Genomic DNA, 11030 nt, shown 5'->3' with positions numbered 1-11030 from the left:
TCCGCCGCCGCCGTCGCGCAGCGCGCCGCCCCCGCCGCCAGCTCGCTCCGCCGGCCAGATCCGGTCAAGGAGCGACCAGATCCGGTCAAGGAGCGACCGGATCCGGCGCCCCCAACCCCAGCCGCCGCCGTCTTCGTCGTCTCCGGTGGACTGCGCCACCGCCTCGGCTTCCACGCAAACCCTAGATCTCGGGGTGATTTTTTCGTCTAAGTCCCGAAATCACAGATCCATATGCTCCTGTTCTCGGCCCTGTAACTTTGCATCTGTAGCTTCGATTCATGCATATAGCATATCAAAATGTTCATCTCAGAGAGTACATCATTTCATTCCATTGCATCATTTTCATTTGAGTTTATCTTGATGCCAGAAATGCTGTTAGAAGAGGGCTACTTGAGTTAATTGTCAGATATGCTACTCCATTTAGACTTTTGTCATTTTTGCCATGATTATTGTGTGCATGATATGCCCTGATGCTCTACATATGTTTTGTTAAGGGTTTTGTCATCTTTCCAAAGGTTCAACCCATGTATTTTTGTGATGTGTGTGGTGTCTAGTGCAAGCTTGCAAAGTGGTGCACTTGGTAATTCTGTTTTCAGGGACTTAGCATTTCCACTAAGTCTTTGTCCTGTTTATCTCATGATGCCATATGTTCATGTTGTTTCCTAGTGATCCGTGCCTCTTTTGAGGATGATCAGTAAGGGAGTTCTATTAATATTGTAGTGCTCTATCCATCCATGCCTTTGTTTGAAATTATGGAGCACCCTAGCTTGAGTCAATCGAGCTCTACTTTTGATACTTTGTGAATCTGGGCAGATTGTCAACTCGTTTGCAATTTTGCCGATGATGTTGTAGTTGATCCGTGCATGCTATGCCATTGTTCTTTCCATGTCTAGCTTGCATTTTATGTGTTCTTGATAGATGTATGCTTTTCTTGGCATTACTTGCTCCGTAGTGAGAGCATCGAGCTCGTAAACATGCCTACTTGATATCTGTTTTCAGCATGTGCCAGTTTTCACCAAGTCTGAAAACTGATTATGCTTTTGCTATGTTCACGTGCTTGTTAGTATATTTTCTGATCCCTTTTGGCTCAAGGTCACTAAGGGACTTTTGTTAAGCTATTTGAGTAGCTCCATGCCATGTTCTTCTTTGTCATGTTCAGATCCTATAGCATGTAGTTTTGTTGCTCCGAAGAGAGCTACTTGGTCTGAAATTCCAGACAAGTGTTAATTTCACTAAGTCTGAGATCTGTTTTCCATATGCAGTTTTGCCATGCTTGTTTGAACCTGTTAATGGATGAATTGGCCGTAGCTCAGTGCTAGACTTTTGTTAAGAATTTTGAATGCATCCCTGCCATGTATTTTGTTGTCATGTTTGAGTGTTGTAGCATGTTCATCTCATTGCATTTAGATGGCTACTTGCTGTAAATCACAGACCGGTGTCATATTTGAATCACTTGTCATTTCCAAACCGTAACTCCGATTCCGGCGTTCTTTATATCGTTTTCAAGCGATTTCATCTCATCTTTCCACTGGCACACTTGGATTTCCATGTTGAGGCCAGGTTCATGCATTTCCTGTCACATCTTGCATATGCATCCCGCATAGCATATCATCATTGCATCATATTGTTTGATCCTTGCACGTGGTTGATTGTGTCCTTGTTGCTTATTTGTCTTGTTTGGGTAGAGCCGTGAGACGAGTTCGCTAACGAGGAGCCCGTTGAGTTTGCTTTCGAGGATCCAGTCAACTCTGACAGCTTTGCAGGCAAGATGATCATACCCTCGAAATCACTACTATCTTTGCTATGCTAGATTGCTCGCTCTTTTGCTATGCCAATGCTACGATGCCTACCATTTTCTTTCAAGCATCCCAAATTTCCATGTCAAACCTCTAACCCACCATGTCCTAGCAAACCGTTGATTGGCTATGTTACCACTTTGCTCAACCCCTCTTATAGCGTTGCTAGTTGCAGGTGAAGATTGAAGGCCGTTCCTTGTTGGAACATTTATTTACTTGTTGGGATATCATTATATTGCCTTGTTATCTTAATGCATCTATACACTTGGTAAAGGGTGGAAGGCTCAGCCTCTCGCCTAGTGTTTTGTTCCACTCTTGCCGCCCTAGTTTCCGTCATATCGGTGTTATGTTCCCGGATTTTGCGTTCCTTACGCGGTTGGGTTATAATGGGAACCCCTTGATAGTTCACCTTGATTAAAGCTTTTCCAGCAATGCCCAACCTTGGTCTTACCATTTGCCACCTAGCCTCTTTTTCCCTTGGGTTTCCGGAGCCCGAGGGTCATCTTATTTAAACCTCCCCGGGTCAGTGCTCCTCTGAGTGTTGGTCCAAATAGAGCCACTTGCAGCGCCACCTCGGGGCAACTTGAGGGTTGGTTTTAGCTGTACGTAGTGTTCATCTGAGTGTGCCCTGAGAAAGAGATATGTGCAGCTCCTATCGGGATTTGTCGGCACATTCGGGCGGTGTTACTAGTCTTGTTTTAACCTGTCGAAGTGTCTTGTTGTACCGAGATACCGAGTCTGATCGGAACGTCTTGGGAGGAAGTCTATTCCTTCGTTGACCGTGAGAGCTTGTCATGGGCTAAGTTGGGACTCCCCTGCAGGGATTGAACTTTCGAAAGCCGTGCCCGCGGTTATGGGTAGATGGGAATTTGTTAATGTCCGGTTGTAGATAACTTGAACCTTAACTTAATTAAAATGAATTAACCGTGTGTGTTACTGTGATGGCCTCTTCCCGGCGGAGTCCGGGAAGTGGACACGGTGTTGGAGTAATGTTTGCGCAGGTTGCCCTCTAGTTTCTCGCTCGCGCCTTGCCTCCTCTTCTCGCTCTCTTTTGCGAATAAGTTAGCCACCACATATGCTAGTCGCTTGCTGCAGCTCCACATATACTTTTACCTTGCCTTACCTATAAGCTTAAATAGTCTTAATCGCGAGGGTGCGAGATTGCTGAGTCCCTATGGCTCACAGATTACTATTACACCAGATGCAGGGCCAGATGATTCCGCTCCAGGTGACGCGCTCGAGCTCAAGTGGGAGTTCGACGAGGACTCTCAACGTTACTATGTGTCTTTCCCCGATGATCAGTAGTGGTGCCCAGTTGGGGGTGATTGGGACCGTGTCGCATGTTGGGTTTATCTTCTATTTTGGCGACGTAGTCGGGCCATGAGTGTTTGGATGATGTAATGTTATTTATGTATCTTGATTGACGTGGCGAGTGTAAGCCAACTATGTTATCCCTTTTTATTATTCATATTACATGGGATGTTGTGAAGATTGCCTTACTTGCGACATATGCCTTCAATGCGATTATGCCTCTAAGTCGTGCCTCGACACGTGGGAGATATAGTCGCATCGAGGGTGTTACACACCGGCTGGGTGGAGAGCAGAGCTTTGAGCTCTGCAAACACTGCATCAGCTTCCGGAGTCCACTCGAACTTGTCTGACTTCTTTATCAGTCGGTAAAGAGGCAATGCCTTTTCACCGAGACGAGAGATGAATCAACTTAAAGCGACCAAGAAACCAGTAAGCTTCTGGACGTCGTGCACACGCACAGGACGTTTCATCCGGAGTATAGTACCAACCTTTTCTAGATTGGCGTCGATTCGCCGTTCGGAAATGAGAAAACCGAGTAACTTTCCACCAGGAACTCCGAATGTGCACTTTGATGTATTAAGCTTGATATCATACCTCCTGAGGTTGGCAAAGGTTTCAGCAAGGTCAGTCAGCAGGTCGGAACCCTTCCGTGACTTGATCACAATATCATCCATGTATGCTTCCACATTCCGACTGATTTGAGTGAGCAAACACTTCTGAATCATCCTCATGAATGTGGGCTCCGGCATTCTTGAGGCCGAATTGCATGGTAACATAACAGAAGCACCCAAATGGAGTGATGAAAGCTATTTTGATCTCATCGGGCCCATACAGACGGATCTGATGGTAACCGGAATAGGCGTCCAAAAAAGACAGACGCACACACCCCGCAGTCGAGTCGACTATCTGGTCGATGCGGGGGAGAGGAAAATGATCTTTCGGGCAGGCCCGATTGATATGTTTAAAGTCAATGCACATGCGAAGTGACTTGTCCTTCTTGGGGACCATGACAGCATTAGCGAGCCACTCGGAGTGGTAAATTTCTCGGATAAACTCCGCCGCTAAGAGCCGAGCCACCTCCTCGCAAATGGCATTTATCTTCTGGACGGCGGACCGTCGAAGATGTTCTTTGACAGGTTTCACTTTCAGGTCGACTCATAGATGGTGCTCAGCCAGCCCCCTGGGAACACCTGGCATGTGAGAAGGCTTCCATGCGAAGATGTCCCAGTTCTCACGGAGGAACTGGATGAGCGCTTCTTCCTATTTGGAGTCGAGTGTTGTTGAGATATGAGTCGGAGCAGCATTAGGATCGGTCGGTGGATATGAATCGACCTCGTCTCATCGGACGACTGGAACGCTGACTCTGTAGCGGGCTTCTTGGCTTGAAACAAATCACTTGGATCTGCAGTTTTCTGGTATTCCTATAACTCTATCACTGCCATCACTGCCATCTGTGCATCGGCGATCTTTGAGCCTTTCTGAAAGCACTCTTCTGCCTTCTTCTGATTGCCAGTAATAGTGATCACACCTCTGGGACCAGGCATCTTCAATTTGAGATACACATAACATGGTCAAGCCATGAAACGTGCATAAGCTGGCCTGCCCAAAATAGCGTGATAAGCACTCTGAAAATCCACAACCTCAAACGTCAGCTTTTCTTTGCGATAATTCTTGGAGTCACCGAAAACCACATCAAGAGCGATTTGGCCGAGTGACTCAGCCTTCTTTTCAGGAATGACTCCATGGAAGCTCATGTTGCTGGTACTGAGTCTGGACATCGAAATGCCCATCCCTTTCAACGTCTCTGCATACAATATATTCAAGTCGCTGCCTCCATCCATCAACACTTTGGTCAGTCAAGTGCCTTCGACAACTGGGTCGACCACCAAAGCTTGCCTCCCAGGGGTGGCAATGTGCGTTGGGTGATCAGACTGGTCAAATGTGATGGCAGTCTGAGACCATTTCAAATAACTGGGCGTCGCCGAAGCGACCATATTCACTTCTCGGTTGATAACTTTCAGTTGACTTTTTCTTTCAACGTCAGCAAAAATCATCAGGGTGGAATTGACCTGGGGTTATCCATCATCACTATCTTCCTTATCCTCAACTTTGTCTGACTCTTTTTCCTTATCTTTGGGTTGCTTCCCTTGGAACTGCTGGATCAAGAGCCGACACTATCGAGTGGTATGTTTCGGGTAAATGAGTTTACCCTCTTCATCTTTCTTTGTGTGAATGTGGCATGGCAGATCCAACACATCATTTCCGTCTTGGTCTTTCACTTTCTTAGGGTTCCAAGGCCCTTTGGGTTTTCCCTTAAACTTCCCTTGAGTTACGGCCAAGGCTTCTCCCGGAGCAGCTGGCTCGGCTTTCCGCTTTTGCTTCCGACTGGAATTCCCTCCTCCCGTTTCGTGGGCGACTGACTTGTGCTTGTCACTCCGGAGTCAATCCTCTTCTTCACCATTGGCATACTTGGTGGCAATCTCCATCATTCGACTCAGAGACATGTCTCCGGTTCGACCGAATTTCAAGTTCAGCTCTCTGTACTTAACGCCTTCCTTGAAGGCACAGACTGCTTGGTGATCAGACACATTCTCTACCGTGTGATGCAACGTGATCCATCTCTAGATGTAATCCCTCAAAGTTTCATTCGACTTCTGCACACAAGATTGCAGCTCTGTCAATCCTGCTGGTCGCTTGCAAGTTCCTTCAAATGTTCTGACAAACACTCGGGCAAGATCTTCCCAAGTGTAAATGCTGCTGGGTGCTAACTGATTCAGCCATGCTCTGGCCGAACCCTCCAACATGAGAAGCAGGTGTTTCATGGCCACCTCATCGTTGCCGCCGCCAATCTGAACAGCCACTCGGTAGTCCTCAAGCCAAGTATCAGGCTTGGACTCACCAGTGAACTTACTGACTCCAGTCGCCAACCTGAAGTTGGGAGGAATCACCGTGGCCCTGATGGCTCTGCTGAAGCACTCTGGTCCTGAGACGTGTACTCTGCTGCTGGTGGGTACATCTATGTCATTACCTTCTCGGTGAGCTCTGTTCCTGTCGACTAAACCCTGAACGAGAATAGATCTCGCATCAAAGCCTGGTTCCCTGGGGTCGACTGGAATCCTTCGCCCCACACTGTGAGGGCGTCTGTCATCCTGCTGTCGAGGCACGTACGATCCACTCCTCGGAGGAGGGGTGGGCACTCGACGTCGATCATCACGATCGAGTCGGTGATCATACTGCTCACGGTTCCTGTACTGATCACGCCTGTCTCCACGTCCCTCACGCCTCGGCGGCGATCTTGGGCTGTGGGCTGACTGGACTGTATCTGCAGCGACGGATCTGATGTGGATCCTATTCCGCGATTGTGACACAGCTGAATTTTGATCTCCTGTTGCCCTAAGTAATGCTCTGATCTGTAACAGGCCTCTGCCAGACTCTGACTGAGAAGGCTGAATCGATTCTGCTATACGGGCTGCAGCTGCTAAATTCTGAATCGGAGATCGATATACCTGAGTTGGTGGCGGAAAGAGCTGACGGCGACTGGATTCTGGAACCCGTTGTCGTGCGCGCTCGTCGAGTGCTCGCTGGAGGTTATCCAGTCGAGTGCGCTCAGCCAAGCTGGCCAAGCGCGCGTCCTCCAAGGCACGGGCCTCGGGGGTTTCTCCAACGATAGGAGTGTGTAGCACATCCATGTTCCGGCGGCGAAGTTCTTCTCTCTGCAGCGACGTGAGAGGCTCGGGGAGATATTCCTCATCGGCATGCGACGGGTCGCCGCCGCCGCCGCCTCCGTCGGTGCGGGGAAAACCGGGAGGACTGCGAGGTCCATCGACCATCAGAACCTCCGCCGCCGGATCACTGCTGTCGCACTCGGAAGCAGTCTCTGCGGAGCCAGTCGACAGATCGAACAGGCCGTAGAGAGATTCGTCGGGCTCGATCGCCGCGACTTGAGGGGTGGCCGACTGGCGAGCCACCGCGTGTCTCACCCACCGCTGAAGTCTCGACCGATCGGAGCGCTTGCGCCGGCGGGAAACAGGGAGGGAGGACAACACAGGGGCCGACCGATAATGGGTCGATGGTTGCCGCAAGAGGACGCCGCGAACGCACGCGCGAAAGTGCGTTGCCCCGCGGACAGGGAGCGCGTCGAGTCGAGCGGAGCCTCCTAAAGCCAAGCAGAGTCGTCGGCGATGAACGTGAGCGCACTGAGACGGATCTCGCGGCCCTCTACCAAAACTCCGCCTGAAACCATGATGATTTGGATCGGAAAAAACGCAACTTCTCCAACAAGTCGCTAAGACACCTGCCCCACGGTGGGCACCAACTGTCGTGGTTCTAAGTCTGACAGTAGTGTAGGGGGGTAGTAATGGAGAGGCAAGATCCTAGCTATGGAGTAGTTGTAAGCACACAAGGTTTACGAGTTCAGGCCCTTCTCAGAGGAAGTAACAGCCCTACGTCTCGGAGCCCGGAGGCGGTCGACTGGATTATGTGTGTATGAATTACAGGGGTGCGAACCCCTTGCACTGAGGAGGGGGGTGGCTTATATAGAGTTCGCCAGACCCCTCCGGCCCTCAGTTATGCAGGGTTTAAAGTACATTAAGGTCGGGCGTTACTGGTAATGCCACTAATAAAGTGTTATAATGACCACGAAGGCTACTTAATGCCCGACCGTTAGCGTGCGGAGCGTCTTTAGATCTCCTGGCCGTCGAGTGGGCGGGTCTTGGTCGAGTGGTAGGCTTCATGGTCGAGTGTCTTCGAGTTCGTCGAGTGGATCACCTCCAAGTTCATGAAAGGTGATTTCTTCTAGGGATGTCCTTGGGGAGGGTAGCTTGGACAGGTCCATGACCCTACCCTAGGTACATAGCTTCATCAACAGCAACAATGCCGAGCGGAAGGGAACCACCTCCACCGCCATCGTGCGAGAAGTCGTGCCTCCGGCACTGTCGCGGTAGCCGACCGGACACGGCAGCGGGGCATACCAGGCTACCCCTGGCCCGGCCAGGCCCGAAACGGGCCTGCTAAGCCCCGCCGACCGTGCTGCAGCAAGCTGGCATCGGTGCCGCCAGCCCCCGTCGCGCAACGCCTCTCCCCTGCATCCCGAGAATCATGCCGCCAACCAGCCCCGCCGCCGGCCCGCCCAGGCCCAGATGGGCCCCGTAGGGCCGAGATTTGGGTCGAGCGCCGCCGCCAGGACGAGCCACAGCGCCACCCTGCCGCCAACGACGGCGCCGCCGCCCAGCCGCCCGCCTGCTCTGCGACAAGGAACCCCGCCGCCAGCTGGACCGCCGCCTCCTAGGAGCACCCCTCGGTGCAACTCCGCCCCGCGCCGGAGCCACCGGGAGGGGAAGGGTAGGGAGGCCGCCGCTACCAGCGACCCCGGGGCCAGGCCAGCCGCGGGCGCCAGCGACGGCGGCGGGGAGGAAGGGGAGAGGGAGGCTGGAGGCGGGAGAGAGAGGTGCGCGGCCGGCCGCCCGCGGGGGGGCGACGCGAGAGCGAGAGCGAGGAGGGGGGGTGGGGAACCAATCACGTAAGATCCAGTTAGTAATTACTACTACTCATTTTTATCACTATTCTTCTCTCCTCCAGTCAAGTGTTTCCTTCTACAGTTTGAACCTCTATTATCACGGGCAATTTTCCTATGATAGCTAACATCAGCTTACTGTGGTTTATGCGGTCCATGTAGAGCTGACATTGCACGGCAACACTTCCAACAATTTTATTTGCTTACAAAAATTAAGTAAAACTAAAATAATAGATCTTTCTTTTGCTGAAATAGGTTGGATGAACGGTGTGGTATACATATGTTAAGTTTAGCATTGTGCAATGCTTCTGGTTGACAGTGCTACAGATTTGCTTAGTGGACAGGAATAGCTGGTCAGCCTTCTGTAACTTAATTATGTTTCTATTACACTGCAGCATAATTTTTTTTACATGGAGCTGATTGTTATTTCTTCTTTTTCGTCAAGATTTTTTGCATGAAGCTGACTACTATTTCTTATTTTTCTTCAGTAGTTAAGGGCGTGTTTCAGAGGGGAGCATACATATTACCTTGATTGAGTTGAGTTTAGTATGCTGTATTAGCGTTATAAGCTACCAGCAGCAAGGAAGGAGAGTCATGTACTCATTTCTGATAAGGTAGTCTGCTCATGCAGATCATTTGGTTGATCAATTTTCCATCAAAGTGTTACTAAACTCTACCAAGTTCTATAATGACACGGGATTAGCTTGTAACAAGATAAGTGTACTGAGTAATAAGCTTCGATTCTTGGTCATTTTTATTCTACATAGAATATACTCCCTCTGTAAAGAAATATAAGACCGTTTAGATATGAACATAATTACTGCTTTTTGTCGTGTGCAATGTACATCCATGTTGGCTGACAAGCTATCTTGATAACATCGTTAAATCTCGTGGGTGGAATAAGAAGAAGAAATATATATCCTGGGTGCATGCATCATATGAGTCGATGGTAGCTAATGTTATACCATGAAATGGCTTCAGAATGGACCATGTCATTGGCACTAGGCTAAGTGCCACCAGAGAGGGTGAGAGAACAAGAAGATATACATGAGGAATCTTAACGCATATATTAGATATGGTCACACGATTGATGTTGAACGACTAAATTATGTGTGACTCATTGTCATGCACTTTTTTCCTAGATTAAGTACGCCCCATTGCAACGCACGGGCCTTTTTCCTAGTTTAAAACTATGATTCGATCTGATGAATTCTCCCGAAAAGGGAAATCGGCAGTGCAGTTAATTCAGTGTGACAGTTGCAGGGATGACATTCAGGGCTGGAGACGGCATGAGATGCAGAGCTTCCTTGCGCTACTCTCTCTGCAACGCCATCTACAAGAGCTCCCACTTGCTTTGCTGGATCATTTCGACTTTATAAATTAGGGGTTCGTAGATGTACTTTTTCAGTGTGTGCACTATGATAGATCCAGCGGCACCGGATAGCTTTCGAACATTACTCTCTTTTTTTGTTTTATCTGAAATATTAATTCATGGACTTAAACTCATTTGCCTTCTTCCTGATCCACGAACAGGCAAAGTGGTATGTAGCTGCTGAGGAGCAGGCAGGCAAGTGCTTTCGCTGTTTGTTCTTCATCTCTACTCCCCAGAGATAATTTTTCTTTTAATGTCATGCTTAATTCAGAAGTGGTATTCTGTCTACCTTCGGCACCTTATCTTCCTGTAAGTGAGTACAATACATTTGACGTGTCAATGTCTTGTTCTATCTATCAACGTGTGTATGTATCTACAAAGAGAGCTGAATGGTGGTGTTTCTAACTCTCATGAATCTTTTTTTTTGTACATTAAAATTGTTGTCTGATGGTGTGTGATCATGTAAAGTATTTCATGGTCATGATTGGTGAAGTTCACCTTAATTACTACCTGAAAGCACTATATTTATCTTGCTGGCATGCACTGTTAAATTACGTCTTGTATCAGGCCTCTAGCTACGTTTTAGTAGTTGGTTCGGACTCTTTCTAGTTTCCTTGTTCGTCCAAATCTTGTAATACTGAACCGACTCTGTATCGTGGGATCTTTCCATCTACTCCCTCCGTTCCGAATTACTTGTCTTGGATTTGTCTAGATACGGATGTATCTAGACTCATTTTAGTGCTAGATACCTCCGTATCTAGACAACTCTAAGACAAGTAATTCGGAACGGAGGGAGTATATAACATGAAGCCGTCAGCTTCGTTAGGCAAGACGTTCGATCCAAACTTTCATGGTAATCAGAGCGAGGCTCTTCCATCGCATCTAGCAAACACCCCGATATACCAAAACCTCCACCCAGCCATGGCGTCTTCTTCCTCCACCGCTGTGCTTTCCACCCAGGTTACAGAAAAACTTACCCGACAGAATTATATCCTCTAGCGCGCGCAGATCCTTCCGCAGGTTCACAGCGCCGGCCTCT

Source organism: Triticum dicoccoides, chromosome 7A, assembly GCF_002162155.2.
Source record: "Triticum dicoccoides isolate Atlit2015 ecotype Zavitan chromosome 7A, WEW_v2.0, whole genome shotgun sequence".
Classification (NCBI taxonomy): domain Eukaryota; kingdom Viridiplantae; phylum Streptophyta; class Magnoliopsida; order Poales; family Poaceae; genus Triticum; species Triticum dicoccoides.
Note: the sequence above shows the minus strand (reverse complement) of the source record.